The 12,190-nt window shown below is 41.5% G+C and overlaps 1 long non-coding RNA gene across 1 annotated transcript; it reads left to right on the forward strand.

Annotated features, from left to right (window-relative positions):
- Positions 1-366: 366 nt before the first annotated feature.
- LOC106944624 (uncharacterized) lies at positions 367-2,722 on the forward strand. The gene is made up of 2 exons (XR_001424375.1): positions 367-991; positions 1,254-2,722. It is a non-coding gene; the product is annotated as an uncharacterized LOC106944624 (long non-coding RNA).
- The last annotated feature ends 9,468 nt before the right edge of the window (positions 2,723-12,190 follow it).

Consider the following 12,190-nt stretch of genomic DNA (forward strand, 5'->3'; position numbering starts at 1 on the left):
AATCCCGGAACAGAATGTACATCATCCAGTTCAAAATGAACAGATTTCTTTCGTATAACAGCAGCCTTGTGAGTAGTGACTTCTCTACTTCTGCTGAAACGTGCTTAGTCTATAGTCTGCCATTTCTCTTCCTTCTCCCTTATGCCTTACTCTTCTTCGTTACCAACACAGGAGAAATTTGGGTCTAGTGCCCTCTACAGGACATTCTAAGAACTAGTTTATGGGGGTTACAGTCATAGACATAATATAAGGATAGACGCCTCATGGACCGCTCTCGCCTATTGTCGCTGACGAGATTTAGGGCGGCCATCTTGNTTCGTGTGCTGAGGAGCGATCAGAAACGGCAGAGAACAGATCACATCACATCAATATTATAAAAATTACAATATTGCCAAAATTCTTATATGTTTTCCAATCAGTTTCAATTTCCTCACTCCCCTTCTTCTTTAAGGAGCTAAATATAACTTTTTCCAACTTCATTGGATTGGTAAACGCTCTAGAATGAGACTGTCTCTCTTATATCTACCTTATGACAGAGGGCGTTTACAATTACCAAACCTATTATGTTATTTCAGCCCAGATCAGGGTTAGGGTAGATCAGGGCAGCTATGTTTCACTTTACAGCCAGTCAGCCCCCAGCATGGATTACTATTGTGTCCCACTGGATCTCTATTGCTATAGACTTGTACATGTACTCATCAGGCAGGAAAAGGTTAATTAAGCAAACAAAATACCCATTTCTGAAAAATACAATGATGATCTGGCAAAAAACACTTGATTATTTGGGAGAAAAGCAACTGCAAATGGCTTTATTGATAGGTTGCTAGGTGATCTACACGAACTTCCGACGGTAACTGACGGTTGGCTGTTTTGGACATAGTGCAGAGACTAAGAGAGCGTACGAGTCACGGTTGAGAGGAGATAACTAAAGAATACTCCAATTAAGGTCCAGACAATCAGTTAGTTAGTGCTCGGTTGATGAGGGAACAAGGTGGGTGTTTTGATGAGTGAATTGTATAGATTGAGCGAAATGTTTATGTTTCGACATGAAATGGTGTCAATATTTGATTAACTGTCGAACAGTTGGGGCAGTTGGAATACGTTTTGGTTCATTTGTAATATAGAAATGTTATAGTTAATTAAATACATGTATTGTAAATTTAATGATATTACATAAAGTAAGGTTAATAGGTTAAGGTAAAAGGTTAGAACCACTAAGAGTTACTAATGGTATTTTATTTGTATGTTTGTAGCTCTTATGTTGTGTTCATGTACAAAGGTTGTTGAATAAAGAAACGTGAACCATCAGTTAGAGAGACCATCTTTTCAACCGGGACGCTACAGCAACAACCTTGTGATGTTCATCCAGGTAGAGCAGGATTTAAACTCTGGTCTGCTAAGGATATAGCCAATGTGTCTGATCTTTTTCCAGGGAAGGCATTTATGTAACTGGAAGAAATTAAAAACAAACATGATATTCCTTACAAAATATTTCTATAAATATCTTCAAGTTCAGAGTTTTATTTTAGCCAAGCAACACAATAATCTTTATCTACCATCTTTGTCTTCATTAGAAGACATTATTGTAAGTCACCTATATGGTAAAGGAGAGGTGTCTCTTCTTTGCTCCTTGTTTGTCGACAAATATTAAAAATCTTTGACCAATATTTCACAAATATTATTATTTTATTTTTTATTTTATTTCTTTTATTTTATCATGTAAACCCCTTTGAGATACACATCTTATCTTATTTTCAAGACGGACCTGGGTAGAAGTCTGCAACACACAGCAATCTGGTTACAAAATAAAATTACTTACTGCATATGCAGAAGTGTAAAACAGTAGAAAAGAATTTAAAAACAGTGACACTCTTTAATAAAATCTCGTCTGTTTTTAAGAATCGCTCGAAATAAGTCCAGTGGAACCAGTTTTGACATCTTTATTTCAGACTGGAGCTGATTGCAGGCCGTAGGAGCCATCACACTAAAGCTTGCTTCCCTTTTTCAGTTCAGAAAAGTGGAACATGCAAAAGAAAAATATTGTTAAAACGTAAAGAATGGGAATTAACAGATCTATGTAAAAGAAAGTTTAAGTATGCTGGAGCCAAGCCGAGTAGAGATTTATAAATCAGGATCATGAGGTGACTGTTTCTCAGTATGCTTAAAGGAGGCCATTCAGCTTTTGCATATAACTCACAATGATGCGTGAGACGTCTGCTACTGGTTACAAACCTTAAAGCACAATGATAAACAGCATTTAATAATTAAAGGCATTTGGTCAAAGTATTTATATATAAAACATTGGTTATGTTTTATATATGAATTATTATTATCCCAGTTGAATTATTATCCCAGCTGATGCATCCCTGTAAGCCACAACATCCAAACAGAAAGGTAGGTGCTCTTTCTTAACATTTATATGTTAAATATAATTTCCATGATTAGCTACTTATTTACAGTCATATGTCAGGTCATATGTTAAGTATAATTTACATGAGTATTGATTGTACATAATTACAAAAAGGTGACTGAAAAATAATTAAATTCAAAGCTTTATTTATGATTTATTTTGGAGAGAGGAAGTCTTATTTTTCAGAATGCTTAACAGGATCTAGTTTTGTCTTTTGCCACTATTTAGCCTTCTGTTGATTTCGGTTGCTTGGTTACGAACAGCCGTTGCCGTTGTTCAGCAACTGTACTGTTCCAAAAAAAAAAAAAAAAATCTGAACAGAAAATGTTCAGCAAATACATCTGAGCCTCCGTTATAATCTCCCTTTAGCCACTTCCCGAATCAGAAGCTTCGATCCAGACAGTCAGGAACGCCGCGGCCACAGCTAGAGGACCGGACTGACGTCTCCTTCTGTACAGTCCCGTTCTGTTCAGGATCCTGCTCAAAGTAAGCATGCTATTAATGGTTTTAACCACAGTGCAAAGCAGCGTCCGTATCTCTACATGTTGTAGACCAAACATGAAGGGAAACCTGACCAATTCATGTTAGCCACTGTACTAGCCTAGCATAATACCGCCACTTCCTTGACATAAAATTATCACGTTTATACAAGATAAGTATGACGTTTTAACAAAAAGTATCACGTTTTAACAAGATACGTATCACGTTATAACGCTTCCGTACGTGACTATTTAATTTTGTTGATGTATTTTGTTTCTCATGGGACTTTTCTGCGAGACACTCGGACATCTTCACTGCGTTCTACGACTCAATACTAATATAACCTAGCTAGCCAGAAAGCTAGCAAACAGCTAGAACTCATTGCCAGTTGGCTGGATGAAGTTCGTACATTTCCTTGAGGATAAACGGATTATCGTTTGGGGGAAGAAGGGAGCGGGAGATCGACAGGCGGATTGGGGCAGCGTCTGCTGTGAAGCGGGTGCTGTACCAGTCCGTCGTGGTGAAGAGAGAGCTGAGTCAAAAAGCAAAGCTCTCGATTTACCCGGTCGATCTACATTCCCACCCTCATCTATGGTCATGAGCTTTGGGTCATGACCGAAAGAACGAGATCACGGATACAAGAGGCCGAAATGGGTTTCCTCCGCAGGGTGGCTGGGCTCTCCCTTAGAGATAGGGTGAGAAGCTCGGTCATCCGGGAGGGACTCAGAGTAGAGCCGCTGCTCCTCCATGTCGAGAGGAGCCAGTTGAGGTGGCTCGGGCATCTGGTCAGGATGCCTCCTGGACGCCTCCCTGGTGAGGTGTTCCGGGCACGTCCCACCAGGAGGAGGCCCCGGGGAAGACCCAGGACACGCTGGACACGCTGGAGGGACTATGTCTCTCAGCTGGCCTGGGAACGCCTTGGGATTCCCCCGGAGGAGCTGGAAGAAGTGGCTGGGGAGAGGGAAGTCTGGGCCTCCCTTCTGCAGCTGCTGCCCCCGCGACCCGACCCCGGATAAGCGGAAGAAAATGGATGGATGGATGGATGGATGGATAAACGTATTAAGTTTCACTCATAAAGGTCTTAAATTTGAGTTAATAAAACCTACAGAAACCCTGCTGAGACAGACAAACACACACAGACACACACACGCACACACTTACTGCCAAATTAAAGCTAAAAATAACATCCGAGTCAATTAGCCTTGGCACACTTTCGGCTGATCTGAAATTGTCAAAAGTGATGCTTTCAGTCCAGACTGTTTGCTGCGCAGCAGATAAAGTAGGTCTCTGGGACTACTTTATGTCAGAAAGGGACTCAGAAAGACTCGTTTGCTTAAAAAAAAACAAAAAAAAAAAAGTGAATGAATAGGTTGCTGCTTGCAGAATAAAGTCCCATTGGCAGAGTTAAAATCCCCTGCAGAGATTTGAGAAAACCGTGTAATGATTTCCTGGGGCTTACAAGCTATTTTCAGCATTTTTCCACAATGAAAGCCATTTTAAACATCACTATGGATCTATATGAATATCACTTAAGCCTTGAAGGGGAAAAAACCCTCCAAATTGTTTGTTTTGATGATTATGCAGGTTTTCCTGAGTATAGTCTGCGTTTCCTCTCTGCGTATTTCGGGATTCTCCAGGTTTATATATTAATTGTTGGCTCTAAATTAAACATAGGAGGGCTTGTAATCATTATTCTGGTTTGTCACTCTGATAGACATTGGGATGTAGAATATGTCATATAACAGCAGACATAATGTTCTGTGACAGTGGATCTGAAGCTTTTTATAACAAGTATCACAGTAAATATGTCGTTTCCCAAAAACCACCATACTGACACATTTTATTTTAAAACAGCATTAAGACTTTCACTTTGGTGGTTTGCTGGGTTATGTCATAAATACAATTTGATCTAAAGAAAATATCAAACTTTGTGAATAATTAAATCCATAAGCTTTTCAGCTGTATAACTGGCAACAAACTCAAACACTGACTCCAGAACTCCTCATTTTAGGAAAAGAATATTTATTTTCTCTTCCTTTAGAAACATCCATTAGAGCCATAAGTGCCTCAATAAAATAATTTTCTGAGACTCATTTCAAATAAACGAGTCCTGGGTGTTTTGCTTCTCTCATAAATGTGTCAATGTGTTATTTATTTGCATTAACACTTTTGTCTTAGTTTTTAAAATACAAGAATTAGAGCATAATTTTATAGTTTTAATCTATCTGATGACATTGTAAAACATTTTATGCGATTTTCTCTTCATTTACTCTGTACTTAAATAGCCATGTGAGTGGGTCTCATGCCGCCCGCAGATGAGATGTCGCCCTGGGTAGTTGCCAAGGCCGGCTATATCAGACATTGACACTGTTTGAAACTGCACATAATAAACAAAATTTTGTTTATTCAAAGGATAAAAACAGAAACAAATACTGGTTGAGCAAAAATATGTTTCAATATGTCTCAAGTGTTTTTAGTTTGAATAATTTCATAACGCTGTGTCCCATAAGACTTTCTGCTAGGGCAAACTACAAACTTACAGTGCATAGCTAGTGGTTATGAACTGATTCTACGTGGTAAATAGTAGTTATTTACAACGTACAGCTACAAGCTAAAGGGATGAGGGAAAATTATAGAGATACAGGGTCTAACCAAAGTGCAGCAAAAGCGGTTTAAAATAAAAAATAAAAAATGGAGCCTGAGCTAAAATTTGGGATGAGTCATATTTCACAAAAACCTTCAGTTTTTTTTACTCTAACAAAAACTTTAATAAAGTAAAAACTTTAATCATTTGAGATATTTTCTAATTTCTCCCCAAGCAATGGAACTTCTCCAATTGTCTTTTTATAGATCTTACTTTGCCTTCTTTTTTAATGAATTTACAATAATGCATAGAAGTCAGACCTAAGGACATTTAACAAATGGATTAAAGTCTAGTTAATCCTTTAAACTAAACAAAGAAGCAAAGATGGAGAAGATGATTTTTTTTTTCCTGACACTTTTCACAGAACCTGACTAGAAACGACTTTGCCTTCTCCCTCCAGATGGTTAATCAAGAAATTCTTGTCCGAATCTGTTGAAATGTACCCGAGTAAACCAGAAAGCCTCCTCTTGTTGCCATGTGCAGGTGTGGAGGTGGGTGAAATGATTGAGCTTCAGCTGAGGTCAGCCATGCCAGAGAGAATAAAACCAACCAAGGAGAGAATCCACAGTGTAGGTGTGAGCAAATATCAGTGTCAGGTGATTTGTTTAACGTTGTGCCTTTGTTTTTGTTTGTCGTGACGTGACGAGGCGATGGTGCTGACGGAGTGCCTGTTCTCCTAGCTGCTGCGCAGCGTCACTTTCCCCACATTCATGATTAACACAGTGTATGCGAACCAAAAAGCAGCAGCACATCTCGTCGCTGTCTGGAAGGGAAACGTCTTTATTGTCAGATTTAATATACTGATGCATTCGAGTCATAAAACACAGCTAGGTTTTTTTCGTTTAGTTTTTTTTTTTTTAATGGCTTGTGTTCAGGGATTTGTGTGCTGACGCACAGAGCAGGAATGTTTTTTTTATTTTTTTATTTTTTTAAATCCCTCAGCATTTGTATAAAAATCTAACTGCTTGAGCTCGACACCTGATTGTCCAAACGTACGCCGGTGAGGCTCGTTCCTTGTGCCGGCCTTTCAGAAACCCACATCTGGCCGCAGTCTCTGGGTGCTGAAGAGCAGCTCGGGGATATCCGCCGGTCTTAGTAAGCGGGTGGAGAGAACCAGTACCTGGGATGGAGCAAACAAACAAAACATCGTTGAGGTTAAAACACGGTAACGCTTGTAACTCAACACTTACCGTTTAACGAATCGAGACGTTGACAATCAACGGGAACCAAAACTGGCTTTTTTTTTTTTTTTTTTTTTTAAACAATTGTTTGAATTTGTGTACAGTTCATCTCGTTTACTTTTTAGGTCTAAAAGTAATTTGTTAGTAGGCGACATAAGATTTTATTTTATTTTTTGGTCAAAGTTCGGGACAGAAACCTCACACCGATTTTATGTTTACCACATAAATGTAAAAGTCGAACAGGATGCTTATTCCGACTTTCACATGCGATGAAGGATGTGTGAAAAAAGTTCTAGGATTCATGGACACCTCATGCAACTCAAGCTGGGTAGTTTTTTTTTTCTTTATTTCAATGTAAAGAAGCAAACTGCTCACACTGACCTTTAACCTGACCTGTCAACACTGCAGGGGGTTGAGGGGCTTACACTCAAAACAGAGGCGCTAACAACACGAAGAAAAAAAAACACTGAAAGCTCTGCGACCGCTGAATCAACAAGAGAGGTCATTTCAGTGCAAGGTAAAGTTTTATTTATTCACTTTGTAACTAAAAGAGCTTTCACATGACGCAGATTTGTAGTTAGTGAATCACAACCTTGACGTACATACAAACAATTTTCTGTCTCTCTGTGTCCAAAGTCAAGCAGGGATTTTACCGGAGCATCCTGGTCACACAGGATTAGCAATTATACAAATTCATCTTCGTAACTTGTTCTATGGTTGGGGTTAAAAGCCAGTTCATGTCTAATGTTGAGTTTCTCACGGTCAAATTTTGAGATTCTGCCATTGAGCTCCCAATAGTATCTTGGTTTTTAGATTTTAATATTTGCCACGTGGATACTGAGATTAAGGAAAGCTGGAATTCATCACGCGAAAAAGAAAAGCACGTCGTCTGCATAAGGTAGAAGCCTCGGTCCTGACTGTGTTAACAGGGCCTAAGAAGGCAAGAAGCTCTTCAGCCGATAAGTAAAAACCGTTCCTCTTTAGCTCTTGCAATATAAGGAAAGCAGAGAATCTAAAAATATGAGACCTATTCTGGGTTTGTGCGACCCGGTTTAATCTTCACCGGTAAAACTCGGTGTCTGGTGCTGTGGAATCAGTGTTTATTTTGACGCAGAGCAGTCAATCAGGTGCAGATAAAGCAGAAGGCTGCAGCAGCTTCAGTTGTTGGTGTGTGTGTAGGTGTGTGTGCGTACACACACTCCTGGTCCTGTATAGTCAGGATGAGGGCGGGCGGGGCTCTCCTTACACAACAGAGCAGCTCTGTTTCTCCTCAGCAGTGTTGCTTTAACTCCGGGTCAGCACCCCAAAAATTGGCGGTTATGGCAGAAGCGAAGAACGTTTGCAGAAGCCAAAAAAAAAAAAAAAACCATCGGGAACATCTGGCCTGCAGACACCAGCCACCGTGCGTACATGTGTTTACATGTAGGCGGTGTGTTGCACACGGATCTAGTAGGGGTTCGGGGTGTGTGTGTGTGTGTGTGTGTGTGGCCCCAGCAGGTTATTGTATAATCTCATCTTTATTCACTTCTCTTGATTACAACATGGACGGCTTTGATCGTTGTCGAGCCTTTCATCGCCTCTGGGCTAATTCTCAAAGACTTTTTATTATGAAAATCCTACATCACCCAGCTTGATGTCCCTTTTTTTTTACCCCCCCTCCTTTCCTGACAGTTCTCTCAAGCAGACAAACTGCATTCATCTGCATGTTCTGTGTGTCGGTGTGGACTGCATATGTATCAGGCACTTAGATCGCCTTGAGCAAACAGGCAGGCGTGTGACGACTGCATCAACACATGGGCAGATCAGGCAGCGCTCTCTCACCTTCACACCTGATCTCAGACACCTGCGTATTTAGGTCAGCACTTATGAGCGATCATGCAGTCAGGTTCTTTGCCTTCAATCGTCAAGGCTAAAGAGATGATTCATCTCAGCCTCAATTGAATAGGGATAGCGCTGATTATTGCGTTACTGGGAAAAATGTAACGATCCTCACCGTCAGTCGGTCATTAAATCTTGTTAGAGAAATAAATTATACTCAAAACTGTTTTGCCTTTGACAAATCTTTGCAAAAACTGAAACAAACTGCATGTTTGGCCTTCTTTTTCTAGATAAACAAAGAAATATTACAGAAATCCGAGACTTTTAAGACCTTTTTTAATGCCACTTTGGGTGAAATTAAAGACCAAAGCTATAAATACAGGGAACGGCTAGGGCATCCTGCTGCATATGGCTCTGCTAGAGCCTTAACATGCGAGGTGTTACGAGTAAAAGTTTGAGTCCACAGAATACACTGGGGCTTAGCAACAGAAGTGAGCCGGCAGTGAAAACAAATGCGGAACAGGCAACCAGCAATGAACTCGCACTTACCCATAATAGCTAGCTAGCAAAGGTTTATTAGCAGCTAGTTACTGGTAGCGTCGTCCGCCTGGAGTCACTTAATGAGATGAAGATGTCTGCATGTGACTTAAATATATGCCTGACAGAAAAATCCCGTGGAAAATAAAACTACATAGAATATACAAGATTAAATAGTCATGTGATGACAAAAAAAAAAAACAAAAAACTGGGATTAACGTATTGAAGATCAACATATTTTAAAAAAAATAATTTAAGACTTTTTAAGGATGCCCTGTGAAAACCTACAATAAAGGTGAACTGAAGAGAAGAGAGAACGACTCCGGACGATCTTGAGAGATTAAAGTGGTGAAAGATCTCCCTCTGTGTGTTCGCTCCAACCTCATTTAGCTCTGAGGTAATTTTATTTAGTTACCACATTTTGAGCAACGAGGCAGTTCAAAGTGCTTAACGTGAAAGAAATGCAAACAAAACAACAAATCAGAAGAAAGATAAAAAGGTAAATGTATAGAACTACATATTGTTTCCCCCAGGTTTAATAGGAATAAGTTGTCTGTAATTTATAAACTCGTAGAGGTTTCTCTGGGAACTGAAAAAACTAGATGTTGGTTCTCCATGTTTGATTCTAGAAAGTAGACGATCACCCATGGTGTTAATAAAAACAACAGTTTCTTAAATAATGTAGTAGATCATAAAGTGGACACACACTGGCCTCCGAAAAAAAGGACTTCCACCAGGAACCTGACGTTACTCCACGCCTGCCGCCTCACTGACCTGTGTTCCTGGTTTGAGCGCGGCGACGGTGTCCTTGACGAGGCGGAGCTCCGACGGCGTGACGCCACCAACCAGGAAGAGGAAGAGCAAAGGGTTGTCTCTGGGACGTGGACGGCTCACCTGGAAATCAGGACAGCTCTGTTTGAAGTTGCTGACTCAGGTTCCTATTCTAGACCCACTTTTATTTGGTAAACATCCTCCCCTGCTTTTAGGAACCCTTTCACACATTTCCTCCGCAGCTCGCCGTGTTTGCCGCTCTGCCTGTGCGGCTGCTGGGGAAACGGCCCCGCTGGACGCCTGTGATACGGTTCTAACTGTGACTGTACGCTTTGCTTTCTGTGTGGCTGCAGACAAAACTCACCACACTCACACACACTCACACTGGTGTCATGATTGCCGACACGTGGGAATGAAGGCAGGTGTGAACACCTGCTTATACACACACACACACACACACACACACACATGTAAATGTCCCACCATCCTGTGGCAGAGGAAACTCCCACAGACCCTTTCCAAGAAGTCCTTCTGCAGCAAACCAGGTTCTGGTGTTTCTGGGAACCTTATTGGCTGCTGGGTCAGAAAGTCGTGGCGCGATTGGTTTGCTGGCGGCAGCCAGGACGAGCCTGCGAATGCTAACCGAGCAATCAGAGCTGCAGGGGGGTTGGATCTGCAGCGAGGGTGGCTGAACACGTGAAGCGACAGGCGGCTGGGCTGAGGCATGTCATGGATGTGCTTAACGTGTTCCTTGGACAGAAAAAAAAAAAAAAAACTGAAAAAAGGAGGTGTGACTGAATATTATTTAGGCTGATCCTGCTTGTGTTGTTTTACAGTTCGACATCAAGCCAGCTCCATGTGAGAGCACAACACCGCCTGTGTGCATCCACAGACACACACGATGTGAGCCATGTGTGCTGCATGGGGTAAACGGAGGGAGGGACCGCGAGAGGGAGAAAAAAAAAAAAAACGTGTTTCACGGTCTTGCCCTTCAGGAGAGTCTCGCATATCAATTTAAGAGCTTGCTGCTTACTGTGTGCTGCTTTTGTTTTTAAACGGACCGACAGCGACTTCATCTTGTCCAGCTGAAGGGTCATAAAACAAACAGAGAAAGCATGAAAGGACTTCAGATTGCAGCCCAACGAGCTTTTTAAGATAAAATCAAGGCAAACTGTGCAGCATGTATACAAACTATGGTACACAGAATAACTTACTTGGGCAACACTTTATTTGACAGGTGTGCATAACGCTGACATAACACCTGTCATAAACATGAAGAAGTCTTTATGAATGTTGTCATGAAGTGTCATTTGGTAAACAATGACACTTTTAATGCAAAGTTTCTCTAAAAGTTGCATTGAAAGTCCATTAAAAGTGCCAGCTTTGCATCAAAGTGTCATTATTTACAAAATAATGCAAAGTTGGCACTTTTAATGGACTTTCAATTATTTTTTCGCCCCCTCTAAAGCCCCGTCAGATTCTTTCTTCTCTAGCAGCTGACCCTCATGTTTGTGTGCTGCTGTCATCTTCTGGATCACAGCTGATCCACCTTTCACTGGTAAGCTTGAGATGATCTCATCTCCTGACGTCTCCGACCCAAACACGTCCAGCGGTTTCTCATCAATAACGCCGGTGTCCAAACAGTGCGTCGGGACTCGTCTGACCTTCCGCTGAAGCCCTTAACGCTTAAACAGGCGCCGGCCGAAGCGAAGCCGTAGGAGTCAGACTCCCGGGACAGAGAGGGACTTTGTTTTAATGGAGACTAAACACGCCACAGCAGACGCGCACAAACAGTTGTGGACGCAGACGCTGCGCAGGCCGTCGGCAGGGCTGGAGCTCAGACAGCGGGGTCCGGCCTTCAGTCGTATAAAACTGTGTTCGCAGCGGGCACTTTGGGTAAAAATAGGTTTGTTGATTCACTCTTTGAGGTTGTGGGCTCCCCAGTATTGGATCTCCGCCCTTTAGGTGCCTCAAAGGGTAGGCACTCTCGCTCAAGATCAAGACCCATCGTGAGCAACAGGGACTATCTTTAGATTGGTGTATGGTGTTAGCGGTGTGTCAAGGACATCACCTATTGATCTACGCAGCACACACCTGTGTGTGCTGCGTAGAATATGGCCAGCATATTCCGGTGGGTGCAAGATGCTTCCTCTGAGCAGGCCCAGATTGAGCTAGTGGTGAATTGTTATGTTGGTGTTCAAAAATTCAAGTTGGTAGGTTTTTAGGAAAAGGAGGGAGGAATCACAAGGTTAGTTTTAGGTTAGAAATTGGGTGAGGTTAGGTTTAGAAAAAGAGTTTGAGGAACTAGGATGAGGAGGGAGAACCAAAAGGTTAGGTACAGGACAGAAG

This window comes from Poecilia latipinna, unplaced genomic scaffold (assembly GCF_001443285.1).
Source record: "Poecilia latipinna isolate Pla-1442-1.1 unplaced genomic scaffold, P_latipinna-1.0 Scaffold105, whole genome shotgun sequence".
In the NCBI taxonomy this organism is placed as follows: domain Eukaryota; kingdom Metazoa; phylum Chordata; class Actinopteri; order Cyprinodontiformes; family Poeciliidae; genus Poecilia; species Poecilia latipinna.